Source organism: Pezoporus flaviventris, unplaced genomic scaffold (assembly GCF_033815535.1).
Source record: "Pezoporus flaviventris isolate CSIRO_AGI_PZ_B2104156 unplaced genomic scaffold, CSIRO_AGI_Pfla_v1 ptg000001l, whole genome shotgun sequence".
In the NCBI taxonomy this organism is placed as follows: Eukaryota; Metazoa; Chordata; class Aves; order Psittaciformes; family Psittacidae; genus Pezoporus; species Pezoporus flaviventris.
The window spans coordinates 49002712-49029156 of NW_026892549.1; the positions used below are offsets into that span (position 1 = coordinate 49002712).

At 38.1% G+C, this 26445-nt stretch overlaps 1 protein-coding gene across 1 annotated transcript in view; it reads right to left on the minus strand.

Annotated features, from left to right (window-relative positions):
• Window positions 1-11482, minus strand: part of SLC39A10 (solute carrier family 39 member 10) — a 108709-nt gene extending 97227 nt beyond the window's left edge. Inside the window, exon 1 of the mRNA XM_061457207.1 lies at window positions 11428-11482. The gene's annotated coding sequence lies outside the window, so the exon portion shown is untranslated. The remainder of the gene's footprint in view (window positions 1-11427) is intronic.
• Between the last annotated feature and the right edge of the window lie 14963 nt (window positions 11483-26445).

Here is a 26445-nt window from a genome sequence, read left to right on the forward strand (position 1 = left end):
CCTCTTCTAGTGTTTGTCATGCTAACATGATTTCAACTCAGAAAGACAGACAAATGTTATCAGGGCTCATTGAAGCAAATGGAGGAAAAGATCATTTAACATAATACTGATAATACTGATAAAAGCAGTAGGTTACAGAAATTTCTTGTCTGAGTTATGCAAATTACTTAAGTTTCTATATTTATGACATTTTCTTTTGAATCATAAAGTTTCATGTGTTAATTTTATGGGTAAACAGATTTTGGTTGTTTTTTTCAACTCATTTTTTCTATATATAAATTTTTCAGCCTGATTATGAACTAACAGTATTTTTACACATAGCTCTTAATAAAAAAAGAGAGAAATGTGAAGAGATCTGAACATTAAAGACAAAATATACCACTGAAAATGAATAATACTGTGGTGATTTGTAAAGCTTGGTGCAAGCACAAACTAATAATGGGGTCTTTACCTAAGATTCATAATATAGGCAGAGAGTTTGGCAACACAGCATCTTCATTTCAGCGACTAATATAATCCAATCTCATCAGTGACTAGTCTTATCCAAAAGAGGTCTAGTCATTGATGTCAATGGATACTTGGTCAGACTTTAAAGTGAACACATACACATTATATTATAAAAGCTTGAGGTTCCTTTAATTTTTATACAAGTACCTCAAAGATCAACATTATTAATTCCTCTTTTTAGGGGGAGGGCAATGAGGGAGGGCAGCAGAAGGAGAAGTAACAGATTAAACTAGTGGAGGAAAAGGATTTCCATCATAGGAAACATTTCAAAGTTTGTACATCCCTTTGAATATAAACCAGTGTAAAAAGTTAAGATTTGGACATTCTGTGTCTGAAATACAATTCTGAAAATGCCCTCAAACTTGAAATAGCTCGTTTGAGAAACTGTAATGCTTTTTCTTGACTTTGAGTCTGTTTTAATAGAAAGTATATTTCAACTTTTCATTTTACTCTACTAAATCCTATTAACTGGTCTGTATCAAAAGAGATGGAAGTATACACTTGGAATAGCCCTTAATAGTTTTTCATATGAATAGCAACTAGTGCTATCATATTGTAGTTAAGCTGACACAGAGAAACATAGACATCTACACAACAGGAAGGAGTTATTTTGGTGTTTGTGAAATATGCACAGGAGCCCTAAAACTGACACTGCTCCTTCCCCTCATCAGACATGACACCTCCCATGAAGCAGACTGAAAAGGGTGTGCATAGTGTGGGGACGGATGTAGAAGCTGCTCTTTCATGGAAGGATTTATGCTGACAGATCTCACTTAGATACCTTTGGAGAAAAGCAGCTGGAAAAAAAACAAGGTCTATGGATGAATTCTTGAGTTTCTTCCAGAGACAAAGTGACCCAGATTTATAATCTCTGTGTTCCTACGGTGGCATGAAAACACCTAAGTGTGTCCCAGCAGTAATTCCCATTCACAGCTTTACATGTTTTTCCCTTCTATTCAGACTCATAGGTGATACTGTTAAACAGGCACAAACCTCTGATCTTTCCCGAAGTCTAAATATTTCCAAGCATAAATCCTGGGAAAGATGCAGAATTTACACTGAATGGGTTCTGCAAATCAAAAAATCTTGAGCCTCTCCTTTAATGAATTTTCAAGCTGTTATCTTCCCTTCTTATTTGCACATTATCCTTTTTAATTGTCCTTCTGATTGCCTGCAAAAAATTCAAATTTAGAACAGGTATTTTCAGTCTCATCCAGCCTTAGTTGTTCCCCTATTAACAGATATGCAAAACATTAATTACTATATTGAACTTGCAAACATTCAGAAAATGGTTTCCTTCTCTCTTTGAAAGCATTTTATTCACAGTGCAATTTCACTCATTAAAAGCATTGAAGTGTCTCAGGATACTTGCATTCCCTCCCTGCCACTGACACAGTAAATCTCATGTTCTCTTCTTTTTCCTAATCTGCAAGGCAATCAAGGTGAGGATTCTCTGCAGCCCTCTGGGATTAGAAGGTGGCATGAGGAAGAAGCTGCAGAAGGAACACATGTGCAACTAGGAGGAGAGAAGACTGTTTTGGGGATGAAAGAATTAATTGTTGGATGTTGTGGGTGTGTGGAAAATTAGGTCACCCTAATTTTTCAGGCTATTTTAAGACCAGACAGAGCTCACGGGATGTGTGAGCTCAACTAGGAGAAGCTCAGCAAGGTTTTTGCTGGATATCCTACCCTATAAGCACTTCACTATGTGCGTATTCTGACTGATCATGAAATCTCATACAGCTGATTTCCAAAGCCAGCTGAGTCACAGTATCCTTTACTCCTTAAACCACAAGCAGAGCCTCTCCCTGCCCCTCTCCAATGGAAATTCTTCTCCAGGAAATGTCTGATGTAAATCATGCCAAGGCACTTCCAGGTTGACTTGCTTCCTAGGATTTTAGTATTCCTCTGGATTTGACTTTTTTTCTTAAAATGGCAATTACTTTGGCTAAGCAAAACATCTATCTTGCTTTTCTCACTGAAATGTAGAAACAACCACTACTGTATCTTCCTGGATTATTTTCTCCTTTTGTAGCATAGGGGGAGACACAAGAAAGAATTAGTTTATTTCATTTGAGATCCATGAATGTCCTTGGCTTTGAGGCAGGCTGATGGCATGCCTGCTACATTCAGAAAAGGTACCTCAAAGAGCAGGGACATTCTACAGAGCAAGCAGTACAGCACTGCAGAAAATCCAGGTGGGATGTTTAACAAACCTTACAGATTTATGAGGTAGGGGAATTATATTAGGAGTGTGGACTATGCTTTAATACAATCATTCATTGGGATAAGAGAAGCAGAACTTGCTCTGTAAGTCTGTAATTGTTGAAATTAATAACTGTGGCTCATCACTCTCACAGTACTCCACCAATTTACTGTGCTGTTTTATCTCAATTACTTTCTGTGTGTGTCTTACATTTCTCTATTAAACTTCAGTAATTGTAACACTACAGTAATAACATTGACATATAGAGTATTATATGATGGGCTATTTTACATTATTCTGACTGCCTTATTTATATTCTAATTATTAGTGTCTATATAAATGTGATTCATTGAACTAATAAGGTTTTCAGACAACTGCCATAGCTCATTGATTTTCTTATGCATGAATTTACCTCACACTGCTAGTTGGATTTCCCTTCACTTTTAATGCAGGCATTTGTAGAATAAAGGCCTTCCACTTCAGCCTCAAAGTAATGATACTTAGTACCTCATTCTAGCTCGATTCTATTAAGATAACAAAGCAAATGGGAAGTACCAAAGTTATATTTTCTCAACTGATCTGTTCTTTTGTTCAAAAGTACTTCCAAAAGCACCCATTCTCACTAATCCCTGCAGAAGTGATGGCCAAAACATGATTTTTTGAATTTAAGCAAGTTAGCCCTCTGAAATCTTGTGCAGATTTTGTGTAGTTCGTTAGCCATGCAGTTCTCCTCAGAGAGGAATTTGGGTAATGCCTTCTGAATGGCACAGTTGTTTAATCCTTTCAATATCTCAGAGTTGAATGAACCGTTTACCCTACCTGCCCTGCAGGGACCTTAGCCTGCAATCAGTTCTACCACAATCTGAAAGTCAGTTAAGAATGTGGGAAATGAAGGTGATCCAGAAAAATACACTATATGTATATATACATATATACACACTATATATATATATATATAAACTCCTCTAGTTTGGGTCTTCTACACGTAGTGGCATTTTAACAGATCCTTTAAACTACATCTAGCACACCACTAGCTTATAACATAAACCATATGCATGTATTAGATCCATGGTAATAAGAAGCTTGAGAGAACTAATGCAAAACATTTATTTCAAAGAAATAACTATGCAATGTAAAAACCAGCAGACCTTGTCTATGGTTCCCCTCCTGTGCCCTGGTCTAAGACAACTCGGTTGCCAGCCATTTCATAGGAGGAGATCAAGACTCATGCCTGTGGAATGGGTTCGTTTCCAGTTGCTTTGCTTTCCGAACAACTATGATAAGAGGGGTTTCACTCTGTCTCTTGTTATTTCTGAGCATTTGTTGACAGTAAGTGGTGTACAGCACTGGGCATTGCCATAACAGTATGTTCTATTTTGTGTTGGCCCTTTGTTCTCGGCATGTATTGATTTTCCTAAGGTGACCTTGATACTCTGCCTGTGTTGAACATGAAGGCTATTTATTTCAAGCTCTTTCCTTGCATGCTGAGCTAAGTTCTGCTGATGCTATATGAAATTACAGAAGCACCAAGACACTGGGAGAGGCTAAATTGCAAGTGTCCAAGGGTCAGAGATCCCAGTGTTGCAATTCCAAGTCGCAGTAAAAAACACTTTCAAAGTTTTCCGGTGTCTGACTTACATTTCAGATATTGATTCCAGCTGCTGGAAACAATCATAAACAGTGACACCACCATCTGGTGGGTAACACCTCTGTAAAATGTTTATCTTTCATAATCATAAGTATTTATATGGGATAAAGGACTATATAACATGAGTAAGGAGTAGAAACTAGAACCATCAAAGGTCTGTGTTACATTTTCCCCTTTTGTGGGTGTGATATTTTGTCATTAGTGGTACAAATTCCCTGCCCTGTTTATTGATGCAATACAGATGCAAGTATGCTCATTTCTGCGCTTCTAACTAACGATGTGGGTAGAACCCATAGATAAGATGATCTTTGCACAAGCAGTGACTTTTAGCAGAGCTTATGCCCTACTACAGTTAGTATCTAGATGCATAGCCTCATTATTAATGCAAAGAGTTCTGAAAGTCAGAGCAAACAGTAAGAAAAATGGCTATCAAGGTAATTATTTTGCAGACAGGGGAATAATTGTGATATAGTTGGCTGATTTATCCCTGTTTTTCTTCTGTCTACAGAACATTAATGCAGTGTTTTGATTATCTTCTCAGTGGAAAGAAACTGGACAAAATAACTTAGTGAAAGAGCAGCCGTATGGAACTGGTATCTAGGTCTGGAATATTATTTATATTCTAGGCTTAAATAATTTGCATTTTTATAGCAAAGTGAGGATGGTGGACTCAGTGTAGACTAAATTCACAGTAATACAAAACCTCGTTTTCAGGCTTTGATTCAAGAATTTGTGTTGGTGGCTATGCAAGGATTGTACAACCACCCCCAGACTAAATTGAAAAGAAATGGGAAACAATACAGCTCCTCAAATGTTAGTTGCTAGGTAGGAGACTGTCACAGAACTTCAGATAAAGAAGTCTTCTGTCAAAGACGAGAGTCAAGAGTTTTGGAGTTTTGGTTTTGGAGTCCTTTGTGGTCCTTGGAAAAGATGCTGTAAATTAATCAGTAGTTCAACTCAAAGCTTCTTCTAATTTCTGTAGCTGATTCAAACAGAGTGGAATAAATTTATCCCTCTTGGAATTGAAGTATATAAACTGTCGTGAAGCTCTCCAGCACAGAATAAACACACCAAACCTGCAAAACACCTAATGCTCGTCAAGGATCTCATCTCTCAGAATCTAAATATTCTATTTTCAAAGTGCTATCTAGTTACTGTGCAGTATGCAGTCCACCCATGAGTAAATGTCAGACATTTGCAATTAAAACTCCCATTTCTGATGTCCTAAAAGCTGCTGCTTTCATACCTTCTACGTTACTGCCGATCCTGAGCTATGAATAAGAGAGGTGCACATTCCAGTTCTTCACAAGCTTACATAAGAAATCAATTTTACCTCAAAGCTATTGGACTGGAAGATTGATGAACAATTCCAGTTGCTTTACAGCAGCAGAATCTCAGTGATTGATACCAAACCAGACAAAAGCCTTGTACTGCATCACAAAGCTGGGATTCTGTACAAAGAGAGACTGATACATAATTTGTGCATGTCACAAAATTGCTACACAGGTCGATATAACTAGCACTTTACACAGGAAAGGCACAGAAATAGAAACAACCAGTCTCTACTGAACTAGAGAATAAAGCAGCAATGCTTGTCCAAAGCAAAGACGTTACTCGCTTCTATTCCCTAGCCTAAACCAAGACCTAAAACATTTGCCACATTTGAGCAAGTGAATTAAGGCGATTCTGTGATTACATCTGACAATTATTTTAGTCCAGAGTATTTTTCTGTGAAGATAAACTGTAATTATCTGCATAATTTAAAATAGATTGACAATGTAATTATATTGCAGACATTTCTGCACTGTTAGTATTATCCTTCTGAACAAAGCAATCTTTCAGGACTGTTCATTTGAATGGCTATTTTAAGTTAAATAAATAAATAAATGGATGCAAAATAATAATTTAAATAAACATTTTCAATGAATGCTATCGGGTTGTCAAACTTCATGTTTAAAAAACTACATTAAAGCCAGACCATCAGAGCAATGTAATTAAGATATGGCTTGCAGATGTAGCATCTGTAAATCATATTCAGAAAAAAACCCCTAAAGAATAGCCTTTAATTTGCACTAGAAGCAAGTCCTAGCTGTTGTTAGTGTTTTCTTGCGTCTGAAATGCTCAAATCCAAATCCTAACTTCTCCATAGTGCAGAGTATTTCTTTGTTCTTATGCTTTTTATGTATTTGCGACATCAGTCAGATTTTCTCTAAAGGTTCCTCCTGTTAGACTCATTTTATGAAGACAGTTTCACCCTCTTTCACCTTCTTCTGAATCTCAGGGGCAATATTTGTGGCATTGTTTTGAGATACCAGCAAATATTTAGTACATCTAGTACAGGATGCACTGAAAAACATTAATTTGCATAACAAAGTGTCTAAGAAATCCATTCTCATGTAAAAAAGATGCTATAGTTTATGGGCATATCATACCTTTAAGTCATAACTGGGAATGATCTTTCATTTGGGTTCCCATGACAAGTAGGTTGATTCTGCTATTTCTGTGTATTCATGTATCGCGGACCAGTTTTCTTTATTGTGCTAAAAAGTCTTCATGGACTGTTGCCAATATTTCCTGTTACCATACTGGTGCTATGATATTTCCCCACTTTCCTTGGTTTTGCTTTTATACAGGAAGAGAATACTGTGAATTCTGGGATAGGTGTGAGACAGCATATGTTAAATCCTTTCGCTTAGAACATGAGTGACCACAAGGGTCAGATCAGAGATTTAAGTGGTTTAAAGTCCATTTATTGCATAGAGCCATTGCTCTAATGCAGCTGTAGGTTGAATAAATGGGAGGATGGCCTAGAAAGAGAGAAAGGCAGTGTGTCTGGTCTGACTCATGTACTTCTAAGACTAAACCAGAACAGGCTTAGTCCCTGGAAGGACACCTTAAGCCACATAATGCCTGAGGCATGCCTAGTATCTGCCTGACAGTTGAGGAATCAGATAGAATCTAGAAAGCCACGCCTGGCTTCCTACAGGTGCCCGCTTGAAGTTCAACTTACCGCAAACCATTTCTTAGATTTAATAGCTGTAAGTAACAACATGTTTGAAATCTCAGTGGGCTGGATGGTTTTAAAACCAAGGTGCTAGAAGATTAAGAGAACCTGGGAGGGTTCTCATTCTACTCCTGTGTTTGTTGCTGGGTCTGAGCAATTGTAGGGCACAGCTCTCTAACCTCACTGATGCTTTGCTGAAGTTAAAAGGGTTACTATTTTAAGCATTGCATACTTGTTGAAGGGTTGCTTGTTAAACATAATCACAGATACATATCAAGAAAAAATTTCAGTAATTACACAAGAAAACACCATGGCTCATTTGAAGTTAAATATTACATAAACTGGACTTTCTATACAAATTATATGGCTATGTATGAAAAAGTACAAAGAATAAGATTATTTTTAGAGTCAAACTGGCATGTGTGAGCTGTGAATTGATAATGGGCTTTTAGTGTGTCATCTCACATGAAATGTCTGAGGCTACACAGTTACTATCCCTAGCAACTATTTCTGTCAGGACATCTTATGGTAATGAATGCCGTGAAAGTTGACTTAACAGTTATGTTATGTGTACTATATATAGCAGTGGTATATAACAGTGACAGAGACTTTGGAATGGAGAAGTTAAAAATATAGAAACCAGAAAATATCATTTTAAAATGGCTTACAAAGATCGATTCCATACTCATTCAGATAACTTCTGCCTTCACTATAAAACTTAGATTTACAGGGAGAACGATTTGACCTCAGTTTAGAACAGAAGAATATATTTTAGTAGATGTCAACTTGATCTGCAGCTAATAACTGTATGGTGTTGAACAGCAGAAGGTATATTCAGTGACAGCAGAGCTCAGTGAAGGTGGTGTAATCCTAGTTGTATACAGCACATTATGTAGCATGCTAAGTACCTAAGCATTTTTCAGTATTGATTTCAATACCATGGTAATAAAGAACAGGTGCCCATAAATTAGAAGAGAAGCACTCTAATTGTTACAATGAACTCCTTTACAATAAGAACTTTACATAATGAGATGCATTATTAAACATTAATGACTAGGATCGTTAGTGGCAATTTTATTCCACTTACGCATGATTTTGGCCTTAGGTGAAGCCTAATGTTTTAGTAAAGCTGTCATTCATAATGTTGCTCCTTTGTTTGCTTTACAATCACATCATATTCTAGTCTTGAAAAGTCTTCTGGATATTGGTTTCTAATATGGATTTAAAGGAAAATTGCTTCCAGATTCAATCCTGCTTCTAGCACTAGCAACACACATGGGAACCTAATAAATTACACCAGAAATTATGATGAACCAAGAAATCTTGTGGTCCAGTATCTCTACAAAGCATTCAGCAGGAAATCCAGCTCAATATGCAAGTACGCATGATTGGATATAAGGAAGAAGTTCTTTCCTGTTAGGGTGGTGAGGCACTGGAATGGGTTGCCGAGGGAAGCTGTGAATGCTCCATCCCTGGTGGTGTTCAAGGCCAGGTTGGACAGAGCCTTGAGTGGCATAGTTTAGTGTGAGGTGTCCCTGCCCATGGCAGGGGAGTTGGAACTCGATGATCTTAAGGTCCTTTCCAACCATAACTATTCTATGATTCTATGATTTAACATTTCAAAATGCACTTTGATTATCTCTAGCTACTTTACAGTCACACTTCACATTTTTCAGCTTTCCTTTAAAGTGACCATTGTTACTGCAGTCAACATCTCGCACTCTTTTCCTTTCCATGTCAGCCACTGAGGAAGGTAATGATGAAACAGCTGCTTTTCCATAGCTGCAGTCTTATCATTTGAGCTCAAGCGTAGCCTAGCTTTTGGTTATTATAGCCTCAGTGCAGGACTTTGGGAGAAAGCTGCACAGGATTTTGCCAGGAGGCTGCACTAGAGAAGGCTCAGCAATTGCTGAAATTGGGCCAAACAGCAGAAGAGAGCTTTAACGTGTTTGTTTGCTATAACACCTGGGCAATCAAAGGAGAAATATAACTCACGTTTCACTTGAGCATCTGTAGTTATATTTAGGTACCTGAGGAGGTTGGTGCCACTTAGTCACTAATTCAAAATCCTTGCTCTGAGAAATGCCAATTATGCAGTGAAAAAACAAGCAATATTCCTAGAACTGTGTTTTGTCCGAGCTTTGTGACAGGGAGTGGCCTTCAATGGCCACATTTCCAAGGAGTTATTTACAGGGTACTAACTGCTTTAAAAAAAATCCTTTGTCCTTTAGGATATTAAAGGGTTGGGTTTAAAATATGAAAGCTTATTTCTTCTATAACTAGTATGAAAATGAGTAACAGAAGAGTCTCCGAAGGTTTGGAGATAAACTATCTAAAGCTAAATGGCCGTGGAGTGGGTAAAATGGGACAGGTCATTCACCAGATTTCCAGTCCTTCCTATAATATGATCAGAATACGGATTTACCAGATTCTTACCTAACTGCTTATACTACCCTTCAAAAAGTTGATCCAAACACAATGGATCACGTTTACTCTTCCTGCAATGCTGCAGAGTAAACCATCTTGCTAACCATATGAATTTTAACCATGCCAAGTGCAAGGTCCTACACCTGGGTTGGAGCAATCCCAGGCACAGCTACAGGTTGGGCAGAGAAGAGATTCAGAGCAGCCCTGCGGAGAAGGACTTGGGGGTTCTGGTCGATGAGAAAATGAACATGAGCCGGCTTCAGTGTGCACCTGCAGCCCAGAAAGCCAACCGTATCCTGGGCTGCATCAAAGGGAGCATGACCAGCAGGTCGAAGGAGGTGATCCTGCCCCTCTACTCTGCTCGTGTGAGACCTCAGCTGGAGTATTGTGTGCAGTTCTGGTGTCCTCAACATAAAAAGGACATGGAACTGTTGGAACAAGTCCAGAGAAGGGCCACAAGGATGATCAGGGGACTGGAGCACCTCCCATATGAAGATAGGCTGAGGAAGTTGGGGCTGTTCAGCCTGGAGAAGAGAAGGCTGTGTGGAGACCTCATAGCAGTCTTCCAGTATTTGAAGGGGGGCTATAAGGATGCTGGGGAGGGGCTCTTCATTAGGGACTGTAGTGATAGGACAAGGGGTAATGGGTTCAAACTTAAACAGGGGAACTTTAGATTGGATATAAGGAAGAAGTTCTTTACTGTGAAGGTGGTGAGGCACTGGAATGGGTTGCCCAGGGAAGTTGTGAATGCTCCATCCCTGGCAGTGTTCAAGGCCAGGTTGGACAAAGCCTTGGGTGACATGGTTTAGTGTGAGGTGTCCCTGCCCATGGCAGGGGGGTTGGAACTCGGTGATCTTAAGGTCTTTTCCAACCATAACTATTCTATGATTCTATGATCTCTGATTTAATCAGGCAAAATCTACTGATTTTTTTTTGTGCTGTTTAATGATCTCCATTTATTTCCCAAAATGCAAAGACACCTTTTTTTTTTTCATTGCAGGACATTTCTACTGTGGCTTTTTTTCCCCATTTTCAGTGTCCATACAATACTTCCTATCTGTTCTGAGATTCATAGTTGGCAAAAACACAGACAGAATTGCAAAAGATCCTTGCAAGATTGAGTAGACAAATAAAATGGCAGGTGAAATTGAATATAAATAAATGATGCACAATAATCATGCATGAAACGATGAGCTCCCAGCTGAACATTGACTCGGAAATCTTGGTGTTAATGACAGCTGCGTGAAAAAGACAACAGTGCTCAGTGGCAGTCAGAAAGGCAAACTGAATGAAGGCACTCGTCTAGTGCCTTCATATCCAAACAAGAGAACTCTAGAAGTGGAAAACGACAGAACTATGATAACCTCAAAATGCCCCAGGACTGCAAATGACTGGAAATACCTGTTGTACATATGCATACACTCTACTTATTCCCGCATTCTCCCCTTGGCATCACAGACAGAAGCGAAATCACCTTTGGTGTGACCTAGTACAGCCATGCTACATTCCTCTTTTCATCAATATGTAGAGACAGGATATTTGTATGTGGGGCACATAAAGAACAGTGACAGAACTATGACTGAAATTCTAATTACTAACACAATTGGGTTTGCTATATCTATAAGCAATGCTTACCTTGGTCTCGCTTCGGCTTCAGCATGATTGAACTGCGTGTCTAACCAGGATCAATATACTTGCTGCTGTTCCTTCCTAGGAGAGAATTTGGACATTGTCAGAGAGCTTCCATTCCTTAAGATAGCTTACACATATAGACTGCAGAATGAAGAAAACAAATTGAAGTTTTGATCTCTGTTTGGCTTGCTGTGGACCAGATGACCCTTTAAGATTTGTTTTTACAATACTAATTTAGTCTCATGCTTATGTCTACTCTTGTCACGTCTTTGACAAGGAAAATGACTATTAGCTCGTAACCATTTTCTACATAATATATATAATTTATATGTAACATGCAAAAAATGTATTAAACACAAAAAACATAGACAATCCCTTCAGGAATTTCCGAAAGGAAAGACTGTAAGAAATTGGAAGGGAATGTCAAGGGAATTGTCCCCATGTGCTTACCCAGTTTCAGTGCTCTTTGTTTAGACATCTCCCACTAACTACCTCCCACTAACTGTTGTCAGAGACTTTTGGTCCATCCTGTGAGAGCTCAGTCTCTGATTACAGAATCAGTATTTGTATAATAACAGTGGCAAGCAGCACTTGCACAGTCTTTTATGAACTCAAATAACATAACATACTATTTTCAGATAAAAACATTGACATATAACAATAATTTAGATAATAACTGTAAATGCCTCAGTTCTATTTCAGCACCTTAATTAACTAAATATTCTTCAGAAGAAGAAAGAGATTGGGATCCTGCTCATTTTGAGTGCATGCAAAACATCCTCATTTCAGTGGGTGGTTTGAGTAGGCAAAGAACGCAGGAGCTGGCTTAGAAAATAGGTGGAGAGAACCCATCTGTAAGGGAGAGGTCAGCTCTATTTCCAGGTGTGTCCAGTGCTCAGCAGCTGGTGCCAACAAAGGCACCAGTCAGTGCCAGCTTCAGTGATGGTTTCTGATTAGCTATCCCATACCCACCAGGAAAGATCAGACCCTGGAATTGGATTGTGTGTTCTACAGGGAGCTGGGACAGAGAATAGAGTGGAAGGGAGCTGGCAGCTCTGGCTGCTGAAGGAGTGGGTTGATATAACTGGAGCTGTCTCAAGGCAAATGACTTCATTCCTGGCTATAATGCAGTAATCAGGCCTAGAAGTTATGTGTGTGCATCGTTGCCAAATTAGGGTCTGATAAGAAAGGGCAATCGTCTGCTGCTCTGTAGAGAGAAGGTGACATTTTAGGAGCCACTACTGTGGATGTTCAGATGCAGCAGAAAAGATCTCATGCAGAACATTTCTTATGTGAACAGAGGCAGCATACCTCTGGTATAGTGACTTAGCTGTGCTTATGTTAATTTTCTACCACCAGCTCTCTTTTTCTGTTCAAATTCAGTCACATTCTTCAATGGGGTTCTAATAAATTTCAGTTTGCCAATGGTATTTTGAAGTGATCCTCTTTCCTTGTGTCCCTGCATTGCTGCTCTTTACAGAGAGTCATTTCCAGCAATAGCTTCATACAGGTGAATTAGAGAAAGAACTGAACCTCTCCGGGCTTCTTTTGTGAAGGGCTGAGAGGAACAACTGGCTTTCCTAGTTTTCTCCTCAAAGATGAAAGATTTGAGCTATCTGTAGTCTGTATTTTTCTCTGACAAAGCTTGAGGTTCATCAGGCAAACAGCATTAGATACTAAACTCATCAAAATAAGAATAATGCAGTCCTTGTTATCCCTGGAAAACTGAGTTAAAAATTATGTTGACTTTTGGTGTGTCTCGAACATTTATATACACAAAAAACAAAGTTAAAGGAATATTACTTTGATACGCTTATATAAAGCAACAGGAGGAAGATCTGCTGTAGTAGGGTGCCTCTTCTCTTACATAAGATCCCCAAACTTTAACTTTATTCTGGAACAAAATCATTCCAAAAGAATTTTTCTCCAGCAATCCCACTTTAGAGCTTCTTGTACCTCCAGCAGATGCAGACTGAAGTTTTATCCAAAAGGAAATTAAAATAAAAATCCTAGCAATTTTGCCTCAGAGGAGAAAAGGCGCTACATGTTTCAAACAAAAATGCATATACCATAGGGATTTACTGGAGAAAACCACATTTTAAACTTAAGGAGGAAAAAGCACCTTCAACAATGTCATATGTATCAGAATGTATGTAATATCTTCCAAGTCACTTCTGCCTAATCTCCTAATAAAAAGAGGTTTTAGTATGATCAGAAAATGGAATGATGACATTAATGCAGACAATAAAGACAGCATATTCTCATCATGCCTTATCCACCACTAACTATTAGCTCCGATAATGGAATTTTTAATGTTGATCATCACATAAAACTCGTATCTGGATTTGCAGTTTGCTGGGGTTCTGTAACATAAAAAAATCTTGCACAAAGTATTGGTTTATGTAAGTTTTCCGTATCTCTGAAGGTCCTATTTCTGTGATACTCCCAAGCCACCGATATTCAGAAGTACTTACGCGCTCAGTGGGTGCTCCTGGATGCCTGCAATAGTTCAATGGCGTGTACTAAACACAAGTAGTACTCTAGGTAAAAGACTTTTACTTTTGCATGTTTTGGGTGAGACTAAATTCTGATTTTAGTTATATTGAGGTAATCTCATTTAGCTGTCTAAAATAAATGTATGCTAATTCTGAGCGGAGGCATCATTAAGTAAAATGAACTGCAATGGTTATTCTCCGACTCATTAAGAATACTTTCGTGTACTGACTATGAAGGGATATTTTACATACACTGAGCTTTATTTAAGAAATTATGCACTTCAATGACAAGGACACCATATCTATTGCTATGATTGTTGATTACAGTAATAAGAATAAACAGATTTGGAAAAGTTCAGTGTCTGTAGCAATTATGCTTTGAAATTTCTGGGATTTTTGTATTTGCAAATTTATCTTGCGCAGGAAAGCCGCTTGAAATTAAAAATGGAATAGAGGTGATATCACGAGGAAAATATTGGTGTGCTTAATTACCATTCATGGCTAGTCAGACAAACTGCCACTCAGAAAGGCACACACAGTATAGTATAGCCCTTTTTTGCTGTGTTGTTTCTCAAAGTTTGTAAGTAAAAAAAAGGTTTTGAAAACTCTTCAGGAGCTGAGATTTCTCATTTTAGACACTAACAGTGTCCCAGGAAACAAAGGTTGTTATTATTATTCTGGCAAGTGTTAGGAGTGCCAGTCATACTTGAAATTATTAGATTAGATGAACAGGAGATTTTGTGTTATATCATAACTCTGTGGAAATGTTTCTTAACTCAGTTATGAAATACAGTGAAACTAATCTCAGAGAAGCTAAAACCCCAGTGAAAACAGCTTTATTTAATGGCATTGTAGCACCATTCAGGAAAGCAATGAAGTAAGTATCGAAATTCAAATTGTTTTTACACTTTTGCAATACAAGCAAAAATAACACTTGCTGGAAGTTAATGCAGTCTGAAACATGATTTTTGCTGAACAGAGAAGAACTTGGGCCCATACTGCAATAAACAAGCTTTCACCCAGAGGAAGACTTCCTTTTTTCATGAGCGTGAGTGTCAAACACTTTGTTTAATCTCAATGGACAAAATGTTGTGTATCAAATGTGCTGGTACTAATATCTGAGCTGCTCCCCCATTCAGATACAATGTTATCACTTGGAACTAGTGGAATCTTAAGGTCCTTTCCAACCCTAACTATTCTGTGATTCTATGATTCTGTGATATACAGCCACTTACAGCTCTTCTCATCCTCCCTCAGCTTTACTGGAGTATGAGGCATCAACAGCAAGCACTTGAGATTGAAAACACCAGAGAGAGGCTTGTTTTTTATTACACCTGTATTTTCTAGGAAATGTATGCCTACATCCATTGGGCTTTATTTGTAAACTTCCATCTGAGGCACATAATGGATTTAATCCTGGCAGTACCAATCTGAAATGATAATACTGGTAAATTAAAAGATCTTTCCACCCTGAAAGAAGAACAATGCCTTTCAAAGTAGCAGTTCAATACATCTGTAGGAGTGCAGCCTTGTTCAGAGAAATCAAAAGGATTATCTCTTCTTTTCTTTCTGTGTATCGCATCATGCCTCACTCTGAGTCTGTGAGCTTCTGAACCATTACTTTTCTTCACTGTGGGATCTTTATCACTTCTGGGCTGTGCCATTGATGATGCATTGGGATACGTGGGTAGGAAAGATGACATGTATCATGTCTGACTTTCACCTTTTATATTTTAATATCCCACCCCTGATTTCTTTTGATGACCACTTTTTGGGCACCCTCCCAGTGGGCTGCAACTCCCTGTCCAGAGGCAAACTAAAGATAGCAGTCACTGCTAGCCTCTGTTGAACTGTCGGCTGAATTACCTCAATTCTCCTCTTTGCAAAGTAAGAAGAGGGCATGGCAAGACTGTGTACCCGTTAGCAGTGCTGTGAACATCCTTTGTATCAATCACATAATTAACCAAGCACTTCTGATTCAGAGCCATGTCTAAACCATGCTAGTTCTCTCTATATTGTTCCTCTAAGATATAATCTTGACATTGTATGTAACTACTCCCTCTTGCTATTTCATTTGAAAGCTCCTTGAGACCAAGAGCTGCCTTTTTGATCTGCAATACTTCAACTTGAATCAATGAAAAAGTTGTGTTTTCTATCTCCATTTCCAGGTTTAACATTGGCTTCAGAGGCAGGAGTAGTCTTCCTCTGATTTGCTTACACCATTTCTCTGAATTCAACTGAGACAGAATAACAGCTCCAAGTCCTGTTAGATTCTGGGTAGACTGCTTTAGGTAAATAAGTTTCCTTTAAGAAACCCCCACAAAATAATATCTTAACTAGATCAGTTTGTGTTGTTGAACACCACAATGACAGCATCTTTACAGACTCTCCTACCTTTCAGGAAGCCATAGAAACATGCAAATCATTTTTGAGATAGAAGGTATTTTAGACAGACAATGAGGAAGAAATATTTAGCTCACAAAGAGCAAGGCTTTGCCAGATACTATGGCTGTTTGCAAGGCTAGCTGTTTGAAAAATAGAAAAATGAGTCTGCCAGTTATGTTACTGACAACTGCATATTCACTTCCTAAGTAAACTCAATTAGAGGCATAGCTATGGATGGGAAAAGGCCTAAAGCTAGATTATGGTCTATAAAGGGATTAGAACCTGGTAATTGTATAATGGAGAGTAAGCAGCTACTTCTGTTATCTTAGGAGTAGCAAGAGGTGCTTTGTAAAGCAGTTATTCAATGTAAATCATGGACTAACTTTGTGACAGAGCATTGCTTTCCATGATTTATCCAACCAGAGTGCAAATATTGTTGAATAACTGTCATGAGTTTAAGAAATATATGACCTTTGTCACTGCTTAATTCAAATCCAGGATCTGCTGTATAGCTGGAATAGTCTGTATCTTCTTTTCATAGCCTGCTTTATAAGAGAAACCTCCTATTCCTTTTCATACCTTTCTGCCAGAATTCTGCAGTTCATTAAATCAACAGAAGCTGTATTTCCTACCTTGAGCTGCATTTCCTATATGGCCAAGTCTTTTGTCTCATGCTGAAATTCAGAAATGGACCAAGATTTATCGAGGATAGCTGCTCATTTAACCTTTATCAAAGAAAAGCTGGCAACTTACCTCTATTTTCTGTGAGTGAGTCTCACAGTATGGGTGCCCTGCTGCTGATGAGCAGTAAGGTGTACTGTCATGTATTCTCTAAGTTACTTACTTTGGTGTTAATGTGCAATGTCCAGGCATATGAGAAGGCAAGAGACAAGGAACAGAGAAATATTTGGAGGGGAGCAATCAGATCTCAAGGTCCTGCAGGAGCACATGGGAGCTCATGAAGAACTTGGGTGAAGCATTAAACACGACTTGAACAAGGACCAGGAATGGAGAAGGGAAGCCAGACTGGCAGGGAAGGCAGGCTTGAAATGGGGATGGAGCAGATGCAGTTACAGCTACAACATTTCAGTTCCCATTGGCTTGAACTGAAACTGGGCTCTAGATTTCAGTTACGGGGAAACAGAAGATTTCTGCTGCCACTTTTTTCCAAAGTTGCTTCATTACTTACAAATTGATCACCATTCTTTTGAGGTGTTAGCTCTAAAGACACACCAAGAGAAAGCCACCCGCTATGCTAACATATGCAAGATCAGGGGAAATTCCATACTTACAGGAAATGGAAATATTTTTACAAAGCTTTAATTGTTGGCTGCTTGAGATTGCTTAGGGGCTTAAGACAATAGATTAGAGCCCAAAGAAATCTAGCTGTGGGGAGAGAACAATAAAGATCTGCTACATGCAAATGCACCAACATCTCTCCTCTGTTTTACTGGCTATTATCACACGTATGTGTGCATGTAGCTGCTATAATGACTATATGTTGCAGTAAAAACAATTCTAAAATTGTCTTTTCATTCACCTTTTGGTAACTTGAACTGAGCATTGCACCTCTTCATGTTTAAAAGATCACAGCGAGGCTCACGTGTTGGAAGTAGGTTCCCTCTTAGAGGACTCAAAAGCCAGCTTATTCTGACACACCAGAAAAGAGAAATATTTCTCATTTCAGATATGAAGAACAAAGAGAAGACATTTAAAAAATAAATCTGACAGGATCCCAGTTGATTTGGATTTACGTCATGTCTGCACTGGGATTTACATAGTTTTTGAGGAAAAATTACTTTTGAAAGCTATGAATTATAACTCCGTGAACTGAATACAACAGATTGATTATTCAAACACAGCTCAGTCAGAGAAGCAATTTAATCACAACACAAAATTTTAAAATTGGATTTTTGGAATTGAAATTTAAAGAAAAGCTCTCAAAATCAGCAGCACTGGGAACTGTTACAGATGTGATTACTTAAAATTAATCCTTTTTCTTGCAGATTTGGGACTGATCCACTATAAGGACAGGATACACTAAGAATAGGACAAATCAGGTTCCACTGTGAAATTTAGGTCTGGATCTAAACTAAGATTAAATATGTTTAGATCTGAGTTTTTATATTCTTTACAGAAATAACAGTCAGTTGAGAAGCTGTGATTTGAATGCACCAGATTTTGATGTCATTTATATTCAGACAAGTTTCTGCATGACATGAATATTTCAGGACTACAGGACCTGAATAAACTCAGACGCATGTTTATATGCAACATGCAAAATACTCCCCAAAATATTTGGAAGTTGCATCAGTTCATTAGCTTAAAAAGAATCTTGTAATCCTGAGTTCCATCCACAGAATTTCATCAATGCTTTACTCAGGAGAAGTTAAGGATCCACTTAACTGGGAACACAGCGCCAAATATCAAAATATTAATGAATCAGAAGGAGAAAACATAGCTTTTTTTTTTATATATGTTCTTAATACTTTTTACTTCCTTAATACCTCCATAAAACTCAGTTACTTTTTTACATGCTTTTCAAAAAATAAAGCACTAGATGTTAAAATGTCTGTCACACCATGCATTTAAATGACTGTATCTTATTTTTACCCTGAATTGAAATGAAAGGTAGTCTTGCTAAAATATACAGTACTTGAAAAAAGCCACCTCAGCATTTTGCAGATGTTATAATCTAAAAAATATTGATATTCTCTTTCTCCTCAATTAGAATTAAAAAAGACAAAGCCCCAGACTCAGTTCATTATCTCTAATGTAAAAAATGCCCTGTGGAAAGCACTCTGCAGAAGGAAGATTGAATCTGGAATTCTTACAGGAAATCCATGTAATCCTTTCAACCTGATACGCAGAAGACAGCATAAGGACGGGAGAAGAAACACAATCCAGATCCTGAATGATGACAGAATGTACAGACAAAAAGACTTGTTCTCATTTATGCTGTACTGTCACTTACTTCCCACTTGTAGTCCAAGCGCTTTGCCAGCTTTTCATCAGAATTCCATAAGGCCAGTTGGCGACTCATCTGCTATTATGTCTATATAAATAAGTTTGTTGTTCCTTCCAAACAATTTACTAAGATCAGGGCTCCATATCCTTTTTGTCCTTCAAAACATGGCAGGGATGTTTTTTCTTCTTTTAATCTCACCAAGCTGCTTTCCCTCAGTGTCCCTGTCATAAATTAGTAACTTAAAATCACCAAAGCCTGAGGGTTTTACTGACTGATCAAGTGTTGGAGAATATACTCTCTATATCAGACTCCTTATCTGACTGCTGTCTAAACACAGCACATAAATTGAAGCATTATGTCTCTCTGCCACTCACAGTGGAAATGCATTGAGCTGGTAGTGTTTCTCTAGACACTGAACCAGAGCAACAAAGCCTTCTTCTGCCTGTCTCTTAGACTTAACACCTTACATAAAGATTAAAAATCACCTTGAAACAAAAAATTCACAACATACAGCTGTTTCAAAAAGCTAGTTCTAATGCTTCAACTACAGCTCTGTATTATGGACTGAGAAAGGAATGGGAAAACATTAGCAAAATGTTAATTTTAATAATGGAAAATTCTGAGCTAAGTAGTTATTTCTGAATTCTAAGCAATGAATATGCATTACGCAAACCAATAGGGAGCAGATTAATCAAAACCCGAGAGAATTAATGACAAGTCCAGAATTAGTGACAAGTTAAGACACGCATTTTCATTAAATTACACTGAATTCAAAAATGCCTTTACTATTGGTCCAAAGGCCCCCTCTATCTTCCACCCTATTTAAAAAATACATTGGTACTGCTGTTTATAGGTAGATCTGTCAAAAACATGTAAGTTTCTTTTCTCCCTATAAATTAAGTGAAATGAATGCTTTCACATCTAACAACAGATTTAAATATACAAAAAGTGCACACAATAACAGAAGTGCTTATGAGACTAACAGTAATAAACCTACTGCTTTTGTAGGTCAGTCAACAAATGTATAATGCACTGTGTGGTGGCTTCACCATTTTTTCATTGCTTTTAATTTCCAAGGAAATTTCTGAAGACAACATGAGGTGATTTATTGCTTTTGAAGGAAGGCATAAAAATTCTCAGGGAGTCATTTGGAAAACAAAAAAAGAGATTGATAGTACCAGCTTCAATTCCATGCAATTTTTCCTTTTGATATTGTTGGAAACCTTTATGCATACTGCTGTGACTTGTTTTGTATATTTTGCAACTCTCTCTTTGAGAAGATGCAGTTCTGTGGTGGTTGAAGAGATTCCTGTGAGAACAGATTTCTTAACTGACTCTCTTGGGTGCTATATAGCATAACTAACTTCTAAGGTCCTCCAATGAAAGATGGTCTAATAAACCATATTACAGACTGCTACTGTTTAGACAATGAGAATTGACAGTAAAGCTGAGTGAGACAGAATTCTATTAGAAGAGAAAAAATAGCATACCTCTCTGCTACAATGGAATATACGTACAGGCAGTGGCACATGATAAATGTCTAAATTATAATACACTGTGCATTGATCATGCTTTGATATTTATCAGGGAGTAGCTAACTGTTACAAATTCACCCTGCAGTTTGCCCCATGCTATTCTGCTCTGAAGTCCCAACACAAAACACATTTAAAACACAGGTGATACAGAAGATACTGAGAAAAAACCTACACATGTGCACAGGACAGACTTTGGTCACTTACTTTACTACATCTTGATTCACGAGATACTTGTTCACATATTCAAAGCTTACACCTCTTATTTGAATTATAGAGTGCATGGCTGTTCCAAGCAAGCATTTGCCGAATGAGTAGCACATAAATTGAGAACTGATCTTAGGGGAAATAATATATAAGAGGAGTACTGCTGGTAGAAGACAGTTTAAAATATTCATAAGGCTATCAAAGAAGGCTAAGCAAAAATTTCATGAGGATGAAGAGAAGTGTTCATTGGAGAAAGAGCCTGTTACTCTTAAGTCAACAGCTAGAGCGAGTAACATCACAGCTGCTCCCATTAAAGACCACACTTTATATATCTTATTTCAAAAGAATGTAAGTTGTTTATATTCCCTAAAGGATTTTGCCTGTATGTGGGTGTGCCTGAGTGAAATCAGCAAGCAGTTTGGTGGCCTGTCCGTGTGAAAAACAAGTGTGAGGCTGCAATAACAGATTAATGCAGGACATGCAAAAAGTCTCCAACGCAAACATGCTCAGGTCACTCTCAAATCTCCACCTGCACAATACCCACTAAGGAAAAGGAAAATAAAAAGAATAACAACCAAGCTAGTGTTTGCTGACAAGTGCAGATTTGTTGTGTGCATGCCTCTATTTTCAACAACAGTGGCAGTAAGGATTAATGTTTCTGAAGGTGTAGAGTGGGAAGCGGGCATTTGAAGTGCAGAAGTAGCAGATGGAAGAAGCAGGTTAAGATAGCAGTGGTGGGGTAGTTGTGGGTAGCATGAGGCAGGGTAAGCCCAGGGACAGCAGCAGCTGGGAGGAGAACAGTGGGCAGCAACTGCGTTGGAGCTTGAGAAGTATTTGTTAAAAAGAAGTCAGGAGTCACAGGCACACAGCCAAGTGCATCAGAAAGGACTAGCTGCTGTTAAAGAACTTCATCCACCTCTGGTCGGTTGCTACAAAGATAAGCTCTGTTACGGCCATCAAAAAAGATAAACCACAGCTGCTCAGTGGCTAGAGCAATGCAGAGCTGCACAGATAAATCAGAAAGAGAACAAAGAACAGTGCTGCTGAATTAGTAGGGATGTTTCCTCCCCCGTGGCTTTCATGTCTGTTCTGAGCTTTGGAGAATGTCTTTGCAAAAACTGACACACAGCACAGGCAGCTCTCTCCAGCTTTTCAGGCTCTCAGCATTCCCGATCCTGAAAGAAGCTGGCTATTAAAAAGCTTTTAAATTCTGATTTCAGAGGTGCTCAGCCCTTGAAACTCCAATCAGTCTCAAAGGGAATTGCAAATAAATCTCCCTAAAATTGTATTTTATGTAAAAAGAACTCCATTATCTTTCAACTTCAAGTCTGAGATTGCTTCTTTCTCATCGCAAACTGACAGATTTTCTTTTTTTTCATTAAGAATTTATAACAATAATGTTATTGTTTTACCTTCAAATTAGAAAAAAAAGTCATGAAATAACAGACAAAATACCCACTTCCTTCTCTCCTCTTCTGTGTTTCTTGGAAGTCATTTGTTTAGCTTTGCTTTCTGTTTATTTTCTTTTCATCTTTGTGAATTTCAAGTTTCAAGTATACAATAAGAAAACCTAGTGCTGCAGTTTCCTTGCAGGCAAGTTAATTTATCTGACATGTACACTATCAGAAGGTTAAATCTTTGTCATCAAAGCTGTGAATTCTGTGTGAGCAAGCTCCTGGTCCCACTGGAGCTAATATTGCTTGGTGCAGACAGAGGACTTGCCTCTTAGAAGCAATTTAAAGAGGAAATACTGCTAAGTTAGAGAAAACCTTAAGACCGGTACAATAGTTTTAAAAAGATTAATCAAGAACCATAAAGAGAACAAGGTATTTTAATTTAGACGTTCAATCAAGTCTAATTTCATTTTCATGTGCTGGAAATTGTAAATAGCTACTCAAGCTTTTGCCTTTTAGATCACATAATCTCCAGAGGCTATGATCAGTAGATCTAAAGGCAGGATGGTGATTCTGTTTCCCATGCTGACACAGGTTGTTCTAGCTCTTCAGATGAAAAATGTATGGGAAGAAAGCACTAGTTGTAACAATCATGAGAATTGGAAATAAGCTGTATTAATAGTTTCCCATCTGTCAAGAAGGAGAAGTCAGGAGCATGGTTAACTGAGATGCTTTCGCTCTTTTGCTACTAAATGACGTTTACCTTTAAAGGACATATCTCTGAATAAACTCTCAGTGAAATATCAGAACATACTCCTGCTTAAAAGTAGAGTATCAAATGTGTGCAAAGGGTCCTTCTTAGCCTCTCTGTATGCATTCTCTTTTGTATTAAAAAGTAAACACAAGCAACATAGCTTTAATATCATTATGTGAACTAGCATCACCTGTGCATCCCAGAAGTCCTTCAGATGAATGGCTTGTCAAAATCCTTTCAAAGGTAGGGATTAAACCCACTGAATTTAAGGTGCTGGAGACTATATACGTATTTGTCAGGTCGCTGTGTCTGTAATGGAGTTCCCTTCAATGTGTCAAACAACCTCTGTGCTTACCAAGTGCACTGCTCTGCTTTCTGTATTGAAACATTCCTTTGTTACAAAAGGCTCCTAATACTGCAGTGGCAGAAGGCTCAGAGTTATCATACAAATCACACTGATACCTTTTACACAGTTATTTTACTTTATCAAGGATGAATACAAATGGAACTGGGCAAAGGAAGAAAATCTGAAACTATAACAATAATTCTCAATAAAACAGAATTTTTCTTGTAAGATCATGTTTCTTCTCTAATGACTACTAATCAGTATTAGAGGAAATTACTATGAAGTGCCAGTTTTGAAAGAAAAAGAGGATGGGTACTGGCTTCATTTTTCCTTTGATAATATACTTACTATTAATTTCTTGTAGCTGGTTTTATATTATTGGATGAAAAAAGTCAATAACCTTTGAAGTAAACCACAGAACTGTTGCCTTTTCACTCCTGCTTCACCTCTCAACACTACCTTTAATATTTACTCATCCTTATTATTTACCTCCTACAAATTTATAAAAGAGTATATGGTTTATCATACATTGAGACATGGCCTACTAGAGTTGGTAGATATTCGTCCATAACAGAATGGTCCAGCTGATCTGCCAGTGCATGAGTGGGTATGTACACCCAACACTACTGCAACGACAGTCTCTTAGGAAATCACTGGTAGAGATTAAAAGACAAATAGGTGATGGTATAGTACAGATGATAGTGCATTAGGGAGCGTGAAAGTCTTACCAGAGGACAGAAAATTGTTAAAGAATAATATTCTACAAGACACTTCCAATCTGTGCCCTGACTTGAGGTCTGGCATACAGCATACCTCTGCAGTTATTATATTTCCTTGCTCCAAGGAAGGACCACTAAGCGCTGGGGAAGGCAGTGGAAAAACACCAGGTAAATTCCAGGTTGACATCAATCCATTCAGGGTTCATGGCTGAGGTACAGGTCAATGGGAATTTTCTTTGTCTTTTTTAGTGTTGGAAGTATCAAACTCCATGATTCTTCCGGAAAGGGGAAAGACCAAAGATTCAGTCAGCTAATGAGATCATAAACTGCTGAGATCAAAATGTCAGTGCAAGCACTTAGTCTGAAATAGGGTGTCCTAATCATTGGAACTGATGGATAAGAAGAGAACCATTTCACATCTGACAAAGCAAAATGTAATTATTATAAAAGTAGTGATAGGGCAGGTAAATGACTTGCCCCCAAATTTAAAAAGTCAAACCTAGTTAATTATATCTGAGCTAATAAAAACAGCAGTGATAAAACTCTTACAGATTGGTGAAAAATTATGAAGTCTTTAATGAACTTTATGGCAAATTACATAAATCAGAGCTAACTTAATAAAAGCCCAGAAGATTTTTAGTACTGATTAGATTTTTGAATTGCTGAAAGATAAAGAAAATAACTCTACTAAAATCCTCTCTTCCCTACTGGAAGATTCTGAAAGACTATTGAAGTAGTGGAAATGGTGCCAACGAATGAGAGGTTCAACAGTCAGATCATTAAATAAGCTTAGAGGTTTATTTTGAAATGGTCATTTACTGACCAGAGAGTATTTTGAAAACCCTGCATATGAAACAACAAAGGCAATGCTTCTTTTTTGATGAATATGAGAAAAGATCTGTGTGTGCTGTGTAGACACACACATATAAAACATGTTTTACAGCTATGGCTTTTGCCAGACGCAGTAAGTGATAAGCAGCTTTTGCTTGTAGAATTGTTTCAAGCTCCCAAGCCCCAAAGAGGAACAAAAGGCAAACTTAAGTTTTCAACAGAGATATATCAGGTTCCAAGCATATTACTATGATCAGGGTTCCTCACAGCGCTACTGTGAGATAACCTTGCATTAAATATCCAAGTGTAGAGACATATTTGTAAATAGGCAAAAATTTCAACAGGAAGAATAGGCACAGACAGCACTTGGGGCCTCATTTCCATTACAAGTCAGTATGTTTAGAAACTTAGTTTTCCTTCTTGCCTCTGGATCTGTATTTGCATTAAAACACTAAGAATCATATATTCAAAAAATTATTTCAGATTCAAAGAATAGTTTAGGCCTCCTGCAGGTTTTTCTAATTTATGCTACTTATCAGGGACTCGTAAGGGAGAGGAAAGAAGGAAAAAGATTGTACCCTACCTCCTAAACCATGCCAAGAAGCCTTGAGTCAAATTAGTTACATGAGAATTGCTGACAAAGTCATTCAAAAGGCTGGTTTATTTCTCAGTTTTTCAAAGTGGTGAAAAGAAAGAGTCCTCCCTCATTTTCAGAGCTGTGTCAAACATGACATTCTAAACAACTATGTCTGAGCCTATGCAAATGGAGAAATCCCTTACAGGAGTTAAGGATATCATGAAAGGGTGGATGAAGAATGCTGGGCATTTTGTGACAAGATTATACAGCAGTTACTATTCTGTTCAGTAAGCGCGGCACGCTCTGATGCAGCCGGAGCAATAAAATGCAGCAGAATAATAAAGAAAAAAAATGTTTTAATAACACCTCCTCAGCAGGACAACTGGTTGCCCAGAGAACGTTTTTCTTCACACAAGGAGGCTTCTGAAATTACCTTTGAGCACCACTACAGGAAAGGAGACAGGAGCAAGGGTTCTGCTGTTTGTGCTCCATACTGCGAGCAAGACAGCAGAAATTGGGAAGGGAGAGTCTTACTGCAGGCTTGGAGGGCAAAGCTGACTGACTGTAAGTCAGTAATATCTTTCTTCTAAGACAGATTGTACAAAAGCGCTTTTTACCCTACCCACAGGAAGGAAAGAGTATGTTCTCAAAGCAGCACACAAGGCTGTTGCTCAGGGAAGTTGTGCTGTCTCCAACCTTGAAAGCTTTAAAAATCCAATTGGGTAAAGCCCAAAGTAACCTGTGATAGCCACTGAGGAGGAGGTCCAATAGAAACCTCCTGGGTTCCACCCCAACTTGAGCTGTCCGATGACT